Source organism: Meleagris gallopavo, chromosome 14 (genome assembly GCF_000146605.3).
Source record: "Meleagris gallopavo isolate NT-WF06-2002-E0010 breed Aviagen turkey brand Nicholas breeding stock chromosome 14, Turkey_5.1, whole genome shotgun sequence".
In the NCBI taxonomy this organism is placed as follows: Eukaryota; Metazoa; Chordata; class Aves; order Galliformes; family Phasianidae; genus Meleagris; species Meleagris gallopavo.
Genome location: NC_015024.2, coordinates 7,571,476 through 7,582,230, shown reverse-complemented (window position 1 = coordinate 7,582,230; position 10,755 = coordinate 7,571,476). Strand labels below are relative to the sequence as shown.

Here is a 10,755-nt window from a genome sequence, read left to right as displayed (position 1 = left end):
AAAAAGTGTTGGATTTTTGGTGCTGTTCTTTCTTCCAAAACTTACGAAGTTGGTGAGAAAATGATACATTCCTTACAGCATCGTGTTTAGACATAAGCTTCTCTCTACACCTTGCTCCTGAAAAGCATAGACCTCACCACTCCCTCAGCATTCAGAACAGCAGATTTGTTGTGGCTTCACATTTGCAGCCCAGTGTAATAGAATAGTACCCAGAGCAGCAAATAGAGCATGGACAAACTATTAAGTACCATTTATTTCTATGGAACACCAAGTGTTCTCATATCATCTCTTTCTGATTTTATTTTAAATTAATAAAAAATAGAATTCTGTCTAGAATTGAGAATAACATGACTAAAATTCTAGGATTGAGAGAATGTGTTATATGTGGCATGTGAGAGGGTAAAAACCTTCTAAAACTCATACAGCCTAAAGCAACTTTAGTTCTTGATCAGGAACTGATGTAAGTGAAGTTGATACTTTTTTTTTCTTCAGTTTCTTTTCGTATATGAATGAAATCACCGTGGGCTGCAACTGTGGATATTCTAACAGACAAATTCAAGTTAGGAATGCCATCTGCATTATGTGTTTAGTATTTGGGTGGGTAACAGTAAATGTTATGTAACTGTTAAGATTTGGATAAAAAACAGTGTCTTCCTATCCCCTTGATAGGCCCTCATCCCCTGAGACACTGAACACTCATTTTCTCTGTTAATCATTCAGCCCATTACTTTAAACTAACAATTGCATCAGATAATGTTTTTTAGCTTATGTATCCTAGAACTAGTAATCCCAAAAGATTAATAAGATAGCTAAAATTAATCAAGTTTAATCAAGGAAAAGGATTAACATTGTAATATTTTATTCTTGTTGTCAATCAGTCAAAAGAATATGCAATACAGAACCTAATCCAGAATGATGTAACATTTCAGCATTTCAAACCCTCCCTATGTTAAAAAATTAACATTAAATTTCTGAATATGTAAAACAGAATAAAAAATCGGTGTCCACTGTATTAATTCCATGCCCACAATGTTTTAAAACAAGCTACAGTTAAAAATATAAAATAATATCAAATATAATGCATGAATAATCCAAACATGTGGCATGAATAAATTGATTAGAACCAGTCATTTAATGTGTAATTCATCTACAAAGAATTCCTGATGATGGAATTCTTTCCTGCACTGCCATTTTCAAAAAAAGCTGTGTTGATTAGCAGAGATCCAAGACCATTCTTTTTCTGACTTTTCACTTGATATTGTTTTGTTTTGTCAGAATAAATTTTCATACCTATCTTTGAAGTAAAGCATTGACTCTGTCTTCCAAAGATCTTCTTTAATCTTGCTCTGAACAGAAAGTTCATTGTATTCTGTTTAATCTTGCTAAGAATGCACCTTTCAAGGCCAATTTTTGTCCATTTGTAGCCATGGACAATAGAAATTAAAAAATATATGCTAGTTCACCCATTACATTTTCCTACTAGAGATAACTACTCCCCAGGCAGCTTTTTCTGCTTCCTGAGCTCCTAATTTTGAATAATAACTAGCTTTTCAAAATAGATTTTCAGTGTATGCAAGACTAGAATTAAAAATATAAACAAGAAAATTTGTTTTTAAGTTAAACACTGATTTTAGTTGGTGTTTATTTAAGTGTGTTATTTACGTTAATTTAAGAATCTACATTTCTTTGGGTGTAATAGCACTGCAGGGAGTGAGGCCATATAGTGCAATAATTCTAGCAGTGAGTGGTCTATTATTCTGCTAGAAGAGGTGGGATATGCTGCTGCTTCACCTCTCTGTCTTTGCTGTTGTTTTTTTTTCAGTCTTTGTCTTATCTGCTGAGAGTGTTTTCCAGTGTGCTTGTGTCCATTCCAAATACTATTTATAATACAAATTTATGTTAACAGTACATTTAGTTACAGATCTCTCCCTCCTTTGGAATAAACATGCCTCTCCCTCGCAGTTCCAATGAAGAGCAGAGATCTGAAAAGGCCCACATTAGCATGGTAATGTATTGTGCTTCTGACTTCAAGATAAATAATAAGTAAACAAACATGTCTTTGTCTGACAAGTTTTGTCTTGGGCACACCCACTTATCCTTCATCAGCCAAGATAAATTGCTTCAGAGGGAGGACTTCCATGTTCACTGAAGGAATGCAGAAATTCTTTCTATTTTGTACATTCTTGGCGTCTTTCCTTTGTTATCAATTCCGTGTCCTTTTTTTTTTTTTGTTTTGAAGCTCTGCTTGGGAAAAGAGGTTATAAATATTAAAGCTCTGCATGGCTTCTTAAGAATGATTTGGGATTTTTATTTTGTTTTGTCTTAAATATTCTTTGTTTCTGCTATTTTTACATCAGAGCTATGCTTCCTCATCCAAGTAGTGTATTTTTAGCTCATCTTGATAGTTGAAAAGTTTTTTTATTAATTGGAGAGAGATTACTTTTGGCTTTCTTCTTTTCCAATACTGTTGTAATACTGCCAGCACTGAGAAACACACACTTAGAGCAAATCCTGCAAATATTATATGGAAGATGTAGAATTTATATTCTGAAAGTATTTTAATGAATCCCCTGCCATAAACAGCAAGAGGTTTTTTTATGCATTGGAATGTATATCTTAAGTTGGACTTCATGAAGAAACATCCCAAGTCATTGTTTGTAATGTCATAGGATTCTGTAGTTAGGCTGAGGCTGATACAGTTTCTATACCATGACTGACAATACAATGTGTTTCTGGCATGGCTTGAATTAGATGAGAATTTCCATTTTTCCTCCTGTAAATATTTATAGTAGTTATTGACACATACTTGAAAAGCCAAGATTTTGACTTTTAACTGAGGCATATAGATATATGTGTGCCTCTAGCTGTAGACTCCATTTTTGAGCTCAGGTTCCCTTTCCCACAGTTCTAGAAAAATAAAAATTTGTAATGAACTTTTTCACATAAACTATTTCATAATTCCCTGTGTTTTGTTTGCCTGGGTTTTAAATAGCCTAAATAGCCCTTTCTCCTAATGTTTGAGGGTAGCGTACCGATCCTTCAGTCATTTTTCACAATCACCTAAAGCTCTGTAGGGCAGCAGTGGGAAAGCATATGGAATATGTAATAAAAGGAACAGTCCAAGCACAATGCAAAAGGAAAAAGAGTAGTTTCCATATTTGGAAGGTCCATAAATTACTGTAGCCCTTGGATCAAATATTTGTGTGGAATTGCTGGACCATTTAAGCAGCTACTCATTAAAACCATGTAGATGCTCAAACAATCAAGCTATCATTTTACCTGACATGTGAACTTACTGCCAAGGAGGAAAGGCAAATGTGCCTTGATAAGCAGCATACCTGTACTTTTAAAGGAGGGTAGATTCTCACATATGCCGTCCTTCTCCACACAGACGTTTCCTTAATGGCATACTGTGAGCTTTGCAGATATAACCCAAACATTTGAGTCTCAATGACAGTAGCTGCTGATTTTATGAAAAAAAAAAGCCTATGAGCAATAAAGAAGTTTTCCTTGTAGGTTACTCCTTTTTTCTTTTTTGTTTGTTTGTTTGTTTGTTTTTATGTTAACTTGTACTGCACAGGAGCACTGTGTTTTTCTCTTGTAAAGTGAGCACTGCAGAAATCACAGGATCCTCCAGAGCCGCAAAACCATTCTCATGGGGATCTACATTTCAGGGCTTCTGCACCTTAGTCTTCCCCCTTCCAGTTTCTCAAACACAAGGAAGAGGGACGGGTTTGCTCAGCTATAGTAGTTTGCTCATAGTTTAATTAATCTTCAACTGCGTTCACTTTTTGGCAGCCTTCCAGCGGAGTTCAGCAAGGAAGGTGGCTATCACTCATGCCTGTACCTGCCTTCTTCCTCTTCCAGAACTGGGGAGGTTTCTGTGCGGGTTCAGGAGTGGCAGTGGCAGCCATCAGTCCTCTATGAACGTACCTCAATGCAGGGTGGCCTTCAGACACAAAATTTTGCGGTCTGCCTTTGTTTAACACACTGTGTTAAACTCTGTTTTTTTCTAACCCAGACTCCTCTCTATAATTGCCCAGGGTGTTTTATCTCCTCAATCTTGGCCTTTCTTCATGCCTTTATTTAAATTCAGCTTTTAAATTTTCCCTGTGCTTTTCCTTTCCAATTCTTGATTGCAACTGTTATGATCAGCTGCTGCTTTGTTCTTCCCTCTGATCCTTTCACCACCCCGCTGAGATGAGGTCCCTCTTTCTTCAGCCCCACGTGACCTGAGTGGGTGAGCAGAGAGCATATGACAGAATTAATTTGCAGGTGTCTCCATCCTTTTGCTTTTGACATCCTGTCATTTACTATATCCTTATGTCTAGGGGGAGGGGTGTGTATTTCTTGGAGTTGTGCAATGCTTTTCTAGGTTAGCATTGAGCAATCTTTATTTCAGAGGCAGTTTTTATATGAGGATGTACTTTGTAAGGGTAAAGACTTTCAAATGTTTTTCCTTTAAAAACAGTTGAGTGTAGTAAAATGGAGAAGGCAGTGAAGTAGCGGTATCATTGTAAAGCATGTCTGCAGCTACCCTAAGCCATGAGGACATAGTAGTTTGCAATAGATCAAAAATGCTGAGCAGAAAATATAAAAGTAAAAATAGCAAGATTCATTGCTACATGTTCCTTTTCATCTTGGGAAATGGCATACGTTGAAGGTTTGGTCTCCCCCCACAGGCAGTTGTCTCCTGGTGAGGTGAGGCATGTCTGTTTGCAGAAGTGTGATGTGAGTGACTTGTGTGTGAACTTCTTGTTTGCCCTTTCATTTGTTTACAGAAACTGGGATGATTTCCCACAATGAGTGGAGTATTCCTCCTGTACATCCTTTGCATGTCTCATTGTGCCTGGTGGGCATCTCTCATCCATACCATTAATTACATTTCCAGACTGGGAAAGGTAAAGAAAAGGTAATCTGTGCCATAATGGAGGCAGGTCTGAATGAAGAATGCTAATATATATTAAGTGTGCACTTATATCTAACATTTATTTATTTGCTGTTCAATTTCTTTCTCAGTATTCCAGTGTGTTTTTTGTTGTACAACTCATTTTGCTTTTTATGTTTGGTGACACCCCAAAAACTAACCATTGTTCTTAATTATTTTGCCCTGTTCTGGGAGAAGTGTGTAAGTAAAAACGTCCAAAACCGTAGTCTTTGTGGACAGCACTAGAGATATTACTTCCTTGGAATACTTCAGCTGTGCCTTGCCTTAAGGGAAATCATCTTTTTCTTTAATTGTTTTCACTGTTTTAAACATTTCTGAGGATTAGAAGTGAGATCAGCTGAACACACAGTGTGTATTTGGGGAAAGGAAGGATGAATACTAAATGAAAGTGACATGAGTACCCACATTGCTCATTATGAATTTCACATTGTATGTAAAAAGGGCAACTGCTGCTAACAAATCATCAAAAGAAGACTCCATTTTGTTTTTCTCTGTTTTAAATAACCAAACTCATAACAAATGTGTGAACATCTGTGATGAAAAAGCAAAAGAAAATAAATGATGGAAAGCAAATTTTTAGTACTTTACTGCTCACTGCTCACAGTGGTGGTTGGTGATCAATATTATATGATCAATATTATAATTCACAATCTGTGGTGAAATAAGAAACCAAGCTGAATTATTAAAAAAAAAAAAAAAACGGAAATAATTTAGAACTTAGGGTTTTTTTAAAAGCTTTGCTCTTAAGCTTGCTTCATTGCAAGACTAAATGGACTGATTATGATTTGCTTGTGATAAATGATAGAAGTGTTCAGGTTTCTTTCTCTTGCTGTATGTTCTTAATGTCTGTGGAAATTACTGATATTAAGATATTTGAAAACGAGGCCAAAAGGCAATGTTGTGCAACGTTGTTTGTGAACTAATTTGCAGACAGATGTAAAATTCAGTTCAGAACCAGAACTCACTGAGACGCGTCATCTTCTCCTAGCATCTTTGTAGGAAGAAAGTTTTATTTGCTACAAACAAATTTATTTCCAGGCATCCTAGACTGTTTAAATCGTATTTCAATGTGTGTGAAGCTTTTGAATTGGAGCTGGCATCCCTTCTGGGAAACTGAAAAAGTTTGAACACCTTTGTGCTGTTGCTTGGTTTGCTTTTTAAAGTAGTGCTCTGATAAATCACCTTTTTTTATATTAAACCAGAGGTGGCCAAACCAAGCCAAACAAACTCGGTTATCTTTACAATGGGACAAAGCATTTGACCAACTGAGGAAGGTGACAGATTGAATGCTTAAGCCAACCTGTCTAATAAGGGAGTCTGTAACAGTTCTCCCTGTCACAGAAGGCTCTTTTACATGCTCTATTTATAATGTCCTGTTGCCATTTTATTGTGCCTTTAACAGCTATGCAAGGATGATTAAAAACAGTCCCCGAGTTTCCTGTGTCACTTTTCACTCATCATCACTGCTATGAATGGTGATAGTTTAAAGCTCCCCATGCTCATTAGCTAATGTTTGGGAGAACATAATATTGGCCTCTTTCTTCTTATTATAAATGTCACAAATCTGTATTATTAATTTTCATTGTCATGCTTATGGGAAGGATCCAAATCTGGAAATTTAAATAACAATTTATCTTCCTTGTTTTTTGGTCTTCAAATTCCTCTGTGCAAAACTCCATTTGACACAGCATAACTCTAACATTAGGTTCCCTGCCTTTGCTTAGCAACACAAATAGGTTTTACACTTTCCAGGCTTCTCCTGTTAACTTCTGAAGCTGATTGTTGCCACTGGTGTATCTTTGTTTGCTATTTATTTGTTACTAAGTGTCACAGCTCTGGACAGGCTCCCCTGGCTGGATGCTCCCCAAGCTCTGGCTTGGGGTCCCATCACCCTGGGGCTGTGTGCTCTCAATCTTCCTGACTATGAGCAGAACCAGGCTGCCTTTGGCTCTCTGCTTCTACATGCTTGCTGAAGATGTGCTCTCCTAATTCCTCAGACCTTCTCACTGTTGCTTATTCTGTATTTGTTCTGGCTCTCCAGGAAAATCCTTATGCCTAAAGCATTACACTCTACTTCTTCAGACTGAGATGGAAATTCTCACTCCAAACTTTTGACATTGCAAGAAATATAGTGAATCCAATAGAAAGAAATGTCCTTCTGCCCTATTCACACTATTCTCTTTTCGGATTAGGAGCAAAGCCTTCAGAGAAGGTTTTTCTTCAGAAACTTGCAACCTATTTCTTGCTGCCAGTCCACTCCCTTCTACCTTTGCCATTATAAGTTAGGAAAGTTCATTCTTTGGCCTGAAACCTGAGCCTTTGTTCATCTCTCTCCTACTTCTTGTCTCATCTGTCTTCTTGACTCACCCTATTTTCATGGCTTTTAAAAAGTGTTTAATACTGTGCTCCCTTCAGATTGCCCCAGGAGGGTGGTTCTCCCTTCCCAGGCAATCCTTGGGAAACTCGCTGCCCAGCTCAGCACATTCTTGAAGTGTTAGCAACATCTCTGCTTGTTCTGTAGTTTCTCTCAAACAGAAGCTGTCAGAAGACAGTGTCCTCATCACATTTGCTTGGGGTGTGAAATAGGGGGGAAAGAGCGAGGATGTAGCTCGCTGGAAAAAGAGCTGCTGGCTGATGTGGAGGTGAGGCATAGGGCCTCAGCAGGATCAGCTTTTGTACACAGCATGGCTTCACTGCTGGCTGCCTTAGGCTCTGCAGCAGCTGGCATACTCGGCCTCCCAAGCAGCACCCATCCTTTGTGCCCAGTCCTGAGACCCCACCTGCCCATGGCTGCTGTTGCAGCCAAGCTCTGCACTCTGGTGCATTGTGCTTAGTCCAGGGAGTGATTTCCTGAAGGCATAGGGCCACCGGCACCTGCACAGGAGCTGCATGTCTTGGGGATGGGCTGAGCTCCAGATTTTCACTGGATGTGTGGAACAGCTGCTCCAGATGACTCAGAAGAAAAAAAAAAAAGTGGCAGCAGGTAAGGCTGTTCCAAAGTGCTGGTTTCTCATGCATTCGTGCACTTAGAACCACACCTCAGATTTGTCATTTAAGAGCTACTGCCAGCACATTCTGCAGCTGACTGGTGCCGGCTGTTGTGGGAGCCCTTGAGCTCCACTGGAGCCCCTCCTTTTGTTGCACAAAGTGGCTGTTGCCTGTTCCACCCACCCGCATGCAGGCCATGTTCCAACAGGGATGAGGTGGAATGAAAATGTGCTCAGCTATCAGCAAGGAACTAGTGGTTATTGTGGTTCTCAGCCTATATGCTTCCTCTAGGAATTTAATTAATTTCAGGAACATAAATGAAAAATGCATCTAGAGGGTTTTTCACAAGGTAGAAATGCCTCCCAATTTTGTTGATTTTTTTTTTTAACCTGTTGTACAGATTGCATAAATGTGTGACTGTTCCCTGTTTGGACAAAAAAAAAAGGTATTTGATGGAGGATGACTTCTTAGTGCACATGCCTCAGTTATGCAGATAGTCATTAATCAGTTGCTGTTTGTATTGGGTAATAAATATACTGTTAATGAAATTGGCTTGGTGAAACGAAACTTTTAAAATGGTTAATAGAAAGATACTACAGGTATTTGTATTAAAAAAAAATATTGAAAGGAAGAAGGATCATGACTTACTTTTGTCAGTGGTCTTATTATAGGAATGAGAGCCTTCATTCCTGGAAGTGCTAGGGTGTTTTTTTGTTGGCTGAATGTTGCCCATCATAGTAGTCTGTTTGTCATCTGAACTGTTCTGTGAAAATGGAATTCATGTTTCTAGCCAAAAACATATTAATTTTTACTTTGCACTGCTGTTGTATAACAGATGATCATGAACTGAAATGCTCAGTGTTCCAATGTGGTTCAGTGGCTCATAAAACTGAATAATATTTTTCCTTCAGATCATGCTTTAATTCTATCTGGGGATGAGTAAAACTGTTGAATTAAAGAATACAAATATTTGAATTGTGAAAATGTGTTGGGATTTGTAAATATATTCTTAAAATTCATTTGTCTGAGGCTTGTCTTGTAGTAGGAAGTATCAGAAATCTCTCAGAAGAACAATGTGCAGTTCCTGAAATGTTTATGGAAAAGCAACAGTTTGATGACCATCAAAATAGGAAATACAGCCTGCAAGTTGTCTGAAATTTCAACTATTGTGTGTTTTAATTGGAAGAAACATAAAGTATCTCTCCGACAAACTGCTATTTCCTCATGGGCTTGGCATCAATGGGAACGTGGTTACTTTGGAAATACCTTACAGGGCTTATTGAGAGATAAGATGTCTAGTTCATTAAGTGTCTGTCCCTATTACTTGTGTGGCAGACACACTCAAAAGACATGGGTCCAGTTTTGGAGAATTCACACTAGGGGCCTGTTTGATTTCAGCCGCTACGATCCGTCACACTCTTGGAAGTTCTAGCATTGTCAGCTGCTTCTATACCTACACTGGAAGTAGGATAAAACCACGGACTCTATTAGTTAGGTCTTGGCGATAAACATTTGCACCAAATCCCCTCAGTCTTATTTCAGTCTGATCCCTTTTAAGAACCAAGGCTTGTCATGGCACACCGCTTGGAGTAGATGAAATCTTCCTGAGTTAGGAGGGATCTTAATCATGTGTCAAGGCATTTGAGAGATCTGGAGAGACAGAGGTTCTGGAGCTACATGGACTCCTGAAGGACTGTCTGAAGCAAGGAATAGGCAGTATTCCAAGCAGGTGCTCAGAGGATGTGTCAAAGGAGGCAGCCACAAGCCAGTTTGGGGTTCAGGTTAAGAGTTTTCATTCCAGACAATCTCTATTTATTCAGGCATAATAGAAAAACTCCATTACTGGATCTTAACTATTCAGCTGTGGTGTATTTTTAGGTTGATATACACTTTACTGTGGTAGAAAGCAGGAAACTCAGAACACTTCTATCTTATAAGTACACAAAAGTGTATTATGTATACAAAGAATATACAATTTTGAAAGGGCTCTTAGGCCTCCTTGTAATGTTTACCTTAAGAGTATTGCCATTCTCAGTGTATTGATAATATTTGCCTGAAAAAGAGATGCCATCCCTTGGATTTCCTTCTTCTTGGTGAAGCTGCATTTTTTGCTCTGCATATCTAGTAGCACAAAGCCTGTTTTTCTACAAGTTGCTCTGTTTTCAAAGATAATAGGTAGATGTTCGAGGTCCAGCTTTTCTCTTCAGTATTATGTGTGTGGCTCTATTTGCATTCTCTCAGCTTATGTTTTCTCAGATGCAGAAAATTATGTAATTAGTTGTGGGGTCTCATACCATCATTTCAGAGATGTTTCCCATTTAAATTAAAGGCCTGTTCCTCAACCCAATCAGTAATTGTCTAGATCTTTTAAGATCTCCTTCAGCTTGGTTTAATTGTTAAACATTAATTTAGTGGGAAAAAGGCTTCAAAGGGGAAAAAAAGAACTGCTGGAGGGGCAAAATATTAATAGGTGCTTAAAAGAAAAACTGTAATTCTTCCCTTTCTAAGCTTGCAGCCCTTCAGGCCTAGTAGAAAAGAAACAGTTGACTGTATTACAGGATTATATTGGTTTCATTGACTTAAAATGAACTGAAAGCAGCTGTAGGGAGATTTACCTCAAGTCTTTATTATTAGCCATATGAGGCAGAAAGAAAAACAATGTTTTGTTTGAATCAGAAAATACAATTTTCAATGGTGGTTTAGAAAAGGTTATCTAAAGAGTGCATTACTTTGCAATACGGAAAAAGGTGAATAGAAAAATTCTGTTTTGCCAGCATTATATTCCATAGAAGAGATTTCAGCCAAGAGAAAAGAAAAAG

General features: G+C 38.1%; 1 protein-coding gene across 3 annotated transcripts in view; it reads left to right on the top strand.

Moving 5' to 3' along the window:
• ERC2 (ELKS/RAB6-interacting/CAST family member 2) overlaps nt 1–10,755 on the top strand; it is a 437,668-nt gene that overhangs the window by 406,093 nt on the left and 20,820 nt on the right. The window lies entirely within an intron of this gene.